General features: G+C 40.3%; 1 long non-coding RNA gene across 1 annotated transcript in view; it reads right to left on the bottom strand.

Annotated features, from left to right (window-relative positions):
• Nucleotides 1-1,393: 1,393 nt before the first annotated feature.
• LOC138852955 (uncharacterized) overlaps nt 1,394-8,582 on the bottom strand; it is a 59,758-nt gene continuing 52,569 nt past the window's right edge. The window contains exon 3 of the long non-coding RNA XR_011392206.1: nt 1,394-2,959. This is a non-coding gene — a long non-coding RNA (uncharacterized lncRNA). The remainder of the gene's footprint in view (nt 2,960-8,582) is intronic.

Raw genomic sequence — 8,582 nt, 5'->3', positions numbered from 1 at the left:
GAGTGTCGAAAACTTGAACAATCTTGGCAAAAGCTTCCGTCCAGACTGTTACAATGTCGGGTTGAGAGCCACAGATTCTATGTCTGGAAGAGAGCCACAGATTCTGTCTGGGTGAGCGCCACAGATACTATGTCTGAGTGAGCACCAAATATACTGTGTCTGGAAGAGAGCCACAGATACAATGTCTGATTGAGAGCCACAGATACTATGTCTAATTGAGAGCCACTGATGCTATGTCTGGGTGAGAGCCACAGATACAATGTCTGACTGAGAGGCACTGATACTATAGATCTATATATTATTACATATCTTTAGATTGTAAAAAAAAAAATACGTGTAAAAAAAAAAATACGTGTGTACATGTACTTCAGTTTTAAAAATTATTTCAGAAACACAGTTTCATAATGTAATTGAAGCAAATTATTAAATTTTATTTAGGTTTCTCTTGTTTGACAAATGTGCTGTTTCGGAGGCCTAAAACTTTTCTACAGGCCTATGACACTGCATAGTGCATTTAATGGATAGTCCGGCACTGATTACTGCACACAGCAACACGCCTCACTAATACTCACAAAACACACACATATAGCCATGCACCATACAGACGCATTCACGCACACGTTCAAATTAGAAAAAAGGAAAATACGCGAGCAAATAGATAAAGCAGAGTGAATAAAAATCACGGATAAAGATAAAACGGCAGTGAATGAATGTCATAAATTACTGTACGTTTTTAAATGAGGACATTTATATGCAGATTGTCTAAAATATATTTATAAATATTTCCAGTGGATGTGCAGAATCAGCCATTATGGAGCGTAATTACTGAGCCGAGGCCAGAGCCCCAGAGAGCTCTCATGACGTGACTCAAGGCTGGCCAGAGCCTCAGAGGGCTCTCATAAGGTGACTCAAGGCTGGCCTGAGCCCCAGAGAGCTCTCATGACGTGACTCAAGGCTGGCCAGAGCCCCAGAGAGCTCTCATGACGTGACTCAAGGCTGGCCAGAGCCTCAGAGGGCTCTCATAAGGTGACTCAAGGCTGGCCAGAGCCCCAGAGAGCTCTCATGACGTGACTCAAGGCTGGCCAGAGCCCCAGAGAGCTCTCATGACGTGACTCAAGGCTGGCCAGAGCCCCAGAGAGCTCTCACGAGGTGACTCAAGGCTGGCCAGAGCTCCAGAGAGCTCTCATGACGTGACTCAAGGCTGGCCAGAGCCCCAGAGAGCTCTCATGACGTGACTCAAGGATGCTTACCTAAAGTGACCTCCGCTAAACGAAAAGAGTTTGTGCAGTTATTTGTGTTTATTAAATATGTAGAGGGAAATTTTATATGGGCTTCCTTCTTGTCACTGACACAGAGACAGACATTCTCTCTCTCTCTCTCTCTCTCTCTCTCTCTCTCTCTCTCTCTCTCACACACACATTCTGAAATGAAGGTTGAATTCAAACTGACATTTGTTATTCTAATTTAATATAATTATTGCTGATTCAGAATTTCAGTGTATTTCACGTATTAGTCTATCGGCTTGAAGAGTTCATTGCTGTAAGCAGAAACTATGTTCAGTGCTGTAAGTTCAATGCTGTAAGCAGAAACTGATAGTGTGTACACTCTGACCTAGTACGAGTCATTCCTTGTTTTCTGTTCAACCATTCTCTTTGATTTACTTTAATTAAAATTACTGAAATATAATCTTAAAGCTGTACATTGTTTCTCACCAGGATCGAGGCCACATGAGTATATGTAAGTGTAAAATGTAAATGTAATACGATGAGCAACCTGAAGAAAGCAAAATAATATGAACAATTCTACAAGGTTCTACGAGTCTCATAATCCCATCTCTACTCCAGCACTTCGCCTAACGGACTGTGGCTACTCTCGGAAATGGACCTTCATAAATCTTCCTCCCTTCAATTGAGAGAGTGGTACCTTGATGCTGAAGGGCGCTTATCCCTGTATTGGATCAAGCTTCCTTACTCTTCATTTCCCAGGCGCTCTGTAAACACTACTTGTTCAGTTTTTTCCATCAGTATAGCAAATCAGGCAAATCACTTCACCTCAAGCTGAATTCCGACCAAATACGCTCATTTTTTAGTTAAAATTTGGTGCCCGACAAGGTTGGAACAAATATCGTGGGGGAAAATATCTGTACTCCCTCGTGTCCTGCTGCTGGAGTTACTACCCCAGTATCGCAGATATGTTAATAACAATCTTAACAATTGAGAGCAGGAAGAAATTTCGTGTCAAGTGCCCTGAAGTTGGTGTGATCATAGTGGAGGCTCGTCACCAGCTGCTTAGTTTGGTCTGCATGAACATCAGTCCAGGCAGTACCTTACGGAAATAGTTTCTCTTAAGAAAAGCCGAAGTTTCTCTCTTTACATACCGAAAAGTGTTTTAAGCTTGTATATTTACTACTTGGTAATCTTGCTACACACAATACCTCTCCCACACTACCCAGTCTTTGACCTTCTCTCTTTTCTCAACCTCCAGCATCCCTGCTCTCTGACCTCCAGCTTCCTTATGTTTCCACCTCACCTCGTGAAAAGACTGAACGAGCTGTCTCCTTCCCTAGCCACCAGGAGGTTTCAAAAGTTTGTTCTAATTAATTATTATTATAATAAAAAAGAAGCGCTAAACCTACAAGTTATGCAGCTTGTTCTAATTAAAAAAGTGGTATAATTCCAATATCACCTGCAACAAATACTCAGAATGGGAATCAATGCATTCAAATAACCCATCAAATCTTTGACTGGGCTTCGCTTTTCTTAGGATTCTGATAGTGGAATATCTCGTTCGCCTCTCGTTGACTCTTCCTCGTTACATGCAACAACACCGTCTTCCTCTCGTTGACTCTTCCTCGTTACATGCAACAATACCGTCTTCCTCTAGTTGACTCTTGCACGGTACATGCAACAACACTGATCAATCTTGTCTTGTGGTGTGTAGTCATTCGGAAAGGATGTATCTGCAACAAAACAAAAATCTGAAATAAAAGCAAGAAATCAAAATATTTCCTACGAGAACAGACTTTTGAAACACCCTGTATATACAAGAAGTTTTCTGTATTTTTCTGTAGTCTTGACATAGCTCGCTCCTCAGCGAGACGTAGAGTAAAACAAAATCTTGCTGTGTATTACGTGTTTCGTACACTCTTGATTTCTTGTTACCCCAGTCAACGTCTTGTTGGGTAACATTTCATTTCAACATTTGAAACATGGCTACAATGTAGCAGAAATGTTTTAACTGTTCACTAATTATCTTGAAATATCATATTAAATTCAGCAGAAAGTGGGAAAAAGATTTTCAGTTAAGGTGATTTTGTTCAGGATTAACTGAGAGGCTCAAAATAACACGCAATATGACCCCTGGAATCCCACATCGGGAAAGACTTGAAAATTCAAGATGGCCGCCCAAATTATATAGTATCGATAATATTGAAAACTCCATAACTCTGCGTCAAGTGATCCAACAATGGTGGGTTATACCTGTATATTGAAGTGCTTGGTCATGTGGAATTTTTTTTATTAACACTGAAATATAGTCCAGACTTTTTTTATAAGGACAGCTGAGTGAACTGTCATTATTTTGGTATAAAAATATAAAATGTGACAATTGTTCAGTAATTAAAGTTAATTAAGTAAAATACCTGATATGTTTTTCAGGTGATTTTTTTAATAATAGTTTATATACATCAGTGGAAACGTTTCTAGTTATAATTATAACAAAATGTGTGAATGTTTTCACAATGCCATTGATAAATCAAGTCAAGTCACGACACTTAAAACACCTTCGGTTATCCTTGTAGTGGTTCTTTCGTTGGTCTCGTTTGAATGAAACTTAAAGTTTGTGTATTTCCTTACACTCTGCATATATTACATAATAACTGAGTAATCTGCAAGTGCCGCAGGTACATGGGAATCAACTTGGATGTTGGAACATACAAATCCGTAACAGTGACTATATAAAACTGAGCAGCTGAAATCCACTTTTCGGTCACTTCTGGTTTTGCACCAGAGATCTTACGTAACATTTTGGCTGGGGCAATTGGTTACTCTGTCTCTGTGTCTACCAATATGCCAACTGCTGTTGCTCCTCAACGTAGTTGTAAGGAAAACGTTTAATTCCCAAGCCACTGTTACACCGTGTGATAGGCACGTTATAAATTAAATGTGTCTGCTACGCTTACAGGAGGCAATGATTCGATTTTAAACACAATGGACAAAGATGTTTTACTGACTAATTGATGTGACGCTCCTCATCCAGTGAGGTTGCTCTCCTTGATCGATATAACCGACAAATGAAAGCAGCCATAGCTCTTGTGGTTTATTTATGGCTACTGCTCGCTAATTTAAACGTTTCCATTATCGTTCATTCGTCAAAGTTGATAACGAACTTTACATTTTCCTCTCACGTAGATGTCAGAGGCTGTATCGCAGTGTTACAAAATGCGACATCCATAAATATAGACATCTCCAGAGAATACTAGGTCAACTAACTTCCCCCCCCCCTCTAGCATCTAGTCTGTTTCTGATTGTGTAACAGTGTCAGAGAATATTCTAGTCCAGTTATCTTTTAAAATTAAGAGATAATTCAATAGCACTTTAGGATTACAACTGGACGAATATAAACCAACTAAATAAAATTTGATATGTATAATATCATTGGTGTCTAGGCGGTACTAACTGAATTTAATAAATTTGGTATAATAAAGGAGATAAGCTCCTACACTTCTCTTGGAGTATAACTTGATTATCTTGTACATAGAATCGTAGTGCTGAGGGTACAATTTAATAACTGTAATACTCTTAAGTACTGTCTGGAACGTCAAGTAAATGAATAATATAAGTATGTACAAATGTGTGTGTGATAATGTTTGTATGTGATAGTAAGGCTTTGTTCCAGTAAGACTCGACTCGACTTCGGCACAGTGACAGACAACAGGTCCCTAAATAATCTAACTTCTCAACCACTCAAACAGCTTACTTGAACAATATGACAAACCTTTCGCCAAACAGCAGTAATGTACGAAGCAGCAGTAAACAGCACAGAGTTAGACAGAGAACAAGGAGAACAAAACAACGACCTTAACTGTGGACCTTTAACAGATTCTTTTTTAAAGGTCTCGCCACCGAAGTGGCTAGTTTACTGTGCACCGCATATCCATCCTGTGGAGGGTAGTACAACAGCATATCCATCCTGTGGAGGGTAGTACAACAGCATATCCATCCTGTGGACGGTAGCACAACAGCATATGGATACACAAAAGGCCTAGGAAATAGGCCCCAAAAGGTTTAACAGGAATACATATGGATTTATATCTACATATCTACAGTTCACTTATCTGTTACAAGCAAATTAGGAAATTTGCTTAGTATATCTATTATCTTATTTTCATTAATAAGATATCCTGACATGTCATACAGGTTATTATACTTTCTATCTCTATATTCCTGAATAAGTGGACAATTAAGCACATAGTGTCTTTGTATATGTTTATTTTAATGGAGAGAATACTGGGTGAAGTGTGCGTTAATTTTGTGTACACATTTGTATTCATTTGGTTAAATCTGAATGTCATTTGGGACTAAACCCACCAAATGTAAATCTGTTTAGCTGACTCCACTTGTATTAATTTTATTTAAATTTGGTTTGAGTCGATATTGTGCGTGTTACACAAGACATAACCGAAGATGCAAATTATGAGTGATCTATTGTATGGCTTTCGTGGGGAACAATGAGAAAGAGAAAGAGAGAAAGAGAGAGAGAGAGAGAGAAAGAGAGAGAGAGAGAGAGAAAGAGAGAGAGAGAGAGAGAGAGAGAGAGAGAGAGAGAGAGAGAGAGAGAGAGAGAGAGAGAAAGAGAGAGAGAGAGAGAGAGAGAGAGAGAGAGAGAGAGAGAGAGAGAGAGAGAGAGAGAGAGAGAGAGAGAGAGAGAGAGAGAGAAGAGAGAAACAATTTCTACTGAGAGACATTATTCAGAATCCTTGTGATGACAATATAAATTCTGAGGCATAAAAAACTGTAATCAGAGGAGAGGAAATGTTTGTTCAGGGTCACTAGGAAATGTTTGTTCAGGGTCACTAGGAAATGTTTGTTCAGGGTCACTAGGAAATGTTTGTTCAGGGTCACTAGGAAATGTTTGTTCAGGGTCATTAGGAAATGTTTGTTCAGGGTCACTAGGAAATGTTTGTTCAGGGTCATTAGGAAATGTTTGTTCAGGGTCACTAGGAAATGTGTGTTCAGGGTCACTAGGAAATGTTTGTGAACGGGGAACGTGTGTATGCGTACATTAACCTTAAAGGAACTAACAGTGTACCCTCGACCTCGGACAATCTCCATCATCACAATATAAATATTAAAAACAAGTGTGCGCATCTTCTTATAGTGTAACATTATTGTGAGATGTACAAATAGACAAGTATTGAAGAACTTAAAGTGACAATGCGAGTATTACGAATTTCCTGAGTGAAGTACGTGTGACAGTCCTTACAGACACTATTCTTCAATCAAGACACCAGATACCCTGGTATCAATTAAGGGTCCGATACAAACACCCAGGTAAGTCTAGTCAGTAATGATACTAGTTAGGTCGGCTGCGCAGTAGATAGCAAGTTCATTATTTCTCTGGATTTACCACCATACACCCTGTGACGGGCAGGCCATCGAGCCCAACCAGGTAATTCGCAACAGCACTCACTTTCTGAGATATACTGAATAACACTCCTTTAGGGGTAATCATATTTTAACACCAATTTTTTTTTATCACACAGTCCTTAGGGAGTACAGACGACAACTCCTCAAGACACCTCCTTGAAGGCGGCTGCGAGGGCACGAGTTGCCAATTCAAGCTAAGTGCCATCTACTATTCATGTTATCATTATTTTGACTTAGCGTGTAGCATTTCCCTAAAAGGTGCAGTACTCGCTCCCATTCTGTTCCTCATCCTCATATCTGACAGAGATGACAGCCATAACTCAGTGTCTTCCTTTGCGGATAACACCCGGATTGCCATGGCAGTGACCTCCATCGAAGACACCACGAGACTCCAAGCGGACATAAATCAAATCTTCAAATGAGCCACTCAAAACAATATGACATTCAACGAGGAGAAATTCCATCTACTCAGATATGGAAAACTCGAGGAAATTAAAAATGTATCTGGGTATACGACAAATTCTAACCATACAGTAGAGTGAAAAAGTAATGTGAAAGACCTGGGAGTAATAATGTCAGAGGATCTCGCCTTCAAAGACCACAACAATGTATCTACCGCATCTGCTAGGAAAATGATAGGATGGATAATGAGAACCTTCAAAACTAGGGATGCCAAGCCCATGATGATTCTCTTCAAATCGCTTGTTCTCTCTAGGCTGGAATACTGCTGTACACTAACGGCCCCCTTCAAGGCTGGAGACATTGCTGACCAGGAGTGTACAAAGAACTTTCACGGCACACGTAAGTACGATAAGGAACCTAAATTACTGGGAACGGTTGAAGGTCCTTGATCTGTATTCCCTGGAAAACAGGCGAGAGAGATACATGATATACAATTGGAAGGTCCTGGAGGGATTGGTACCAAATCTACACACGAAAGTCACTCCCAATGAAAGCAAAAGACTCGGCAGGAGATGCAACATTCCCCCAATGATGAACAAGGGCGCCACGAGTACATTGAGAGACAACACAATAAGTGCCCGGGGCTCAATACTGTTCACCTGCCTCCCAGCATACATAAGAGAGATTACCAATAGACCCCTGGTTGTCTTCAAGAAGGCATTGGACAGGCACCTCAAGTCAGTACCTGACCAATCGGGCTGTGGTTCGTACATAAGAACATAAGAACATAAAAAAGAAGGAACACTGCAACAGGTCTGCTGACCCATGCGGAGTAGGTCCATGTCCTCCCCCCCCGGCCAGCAGTAACAGCCTGGTTGATTAGACTCTTATCCACTATGAGGCCTGGTCTCAGACCGAGCCGCGGGGGCGTTGACCCCCGAAAAATTCTCCAGGTAAGCTCCAGGTATAAAAATGAAGAATATTAAATGCTTTTTAAACGTAATTTTAAAATTCACAGTTAGCCAATTCACTGTTCACAGAGTACATACGTCGACACAAGACAAAATTTCCAAAAAATACAGATTAAACCTGAAAGGAATAAACAATTATTGCATTAAAAGAAGATAATTCCATAAGCTACAGTCTTGCTAAAACTCCCATAGCACTCAATATTAAACTTCACCTAATGACACTTACGTGGGAACATATACGAGTCAGGCAAATTTAAGGGTAGCCTTCAGTAACCTCAACAAGGAAGCATTCACGACACTATACATAGCATATGTCAGGCCAATCTTTGAGTGTGCAGCGCCGGTAGAGAACCCGCACCTAATAAATTAAGACTAGTCCGAGAGCTGAAGAGTAAGATCTATGAGGAGAGGCAAGAGGAGCTAAAACTCACGAGAAGGAAGACCCGAGATGACATGATTTACAATATACAAAATAATGAGAGGAACTGACAGGGTGGACAGGGAGAATTGAAGAATCGGATCTTAGGTACACGAGGGCACAGCTGAAAGTTAAGAGCACAGT

This window comes from Cherax quadricarinatus, chromosome 19 (genome assembly GCF_038502225.1).
Source record: "Cherax quadricarinatus isolate ZL_2023a chromosome 19, ASM3850222v1, whole genome shotgun sequence".
Lineage (NCBI taxonomy): Eukaryota > Metazoa > Arthropoda > Malacostraca > Decapoda > Parastacidae > Cherax > Cherax quadricarinatus.
Note: the sequence above shows the minus strand (reverse complement) of the source record. Positions and strands in the feature narration are given on the sequence as shown.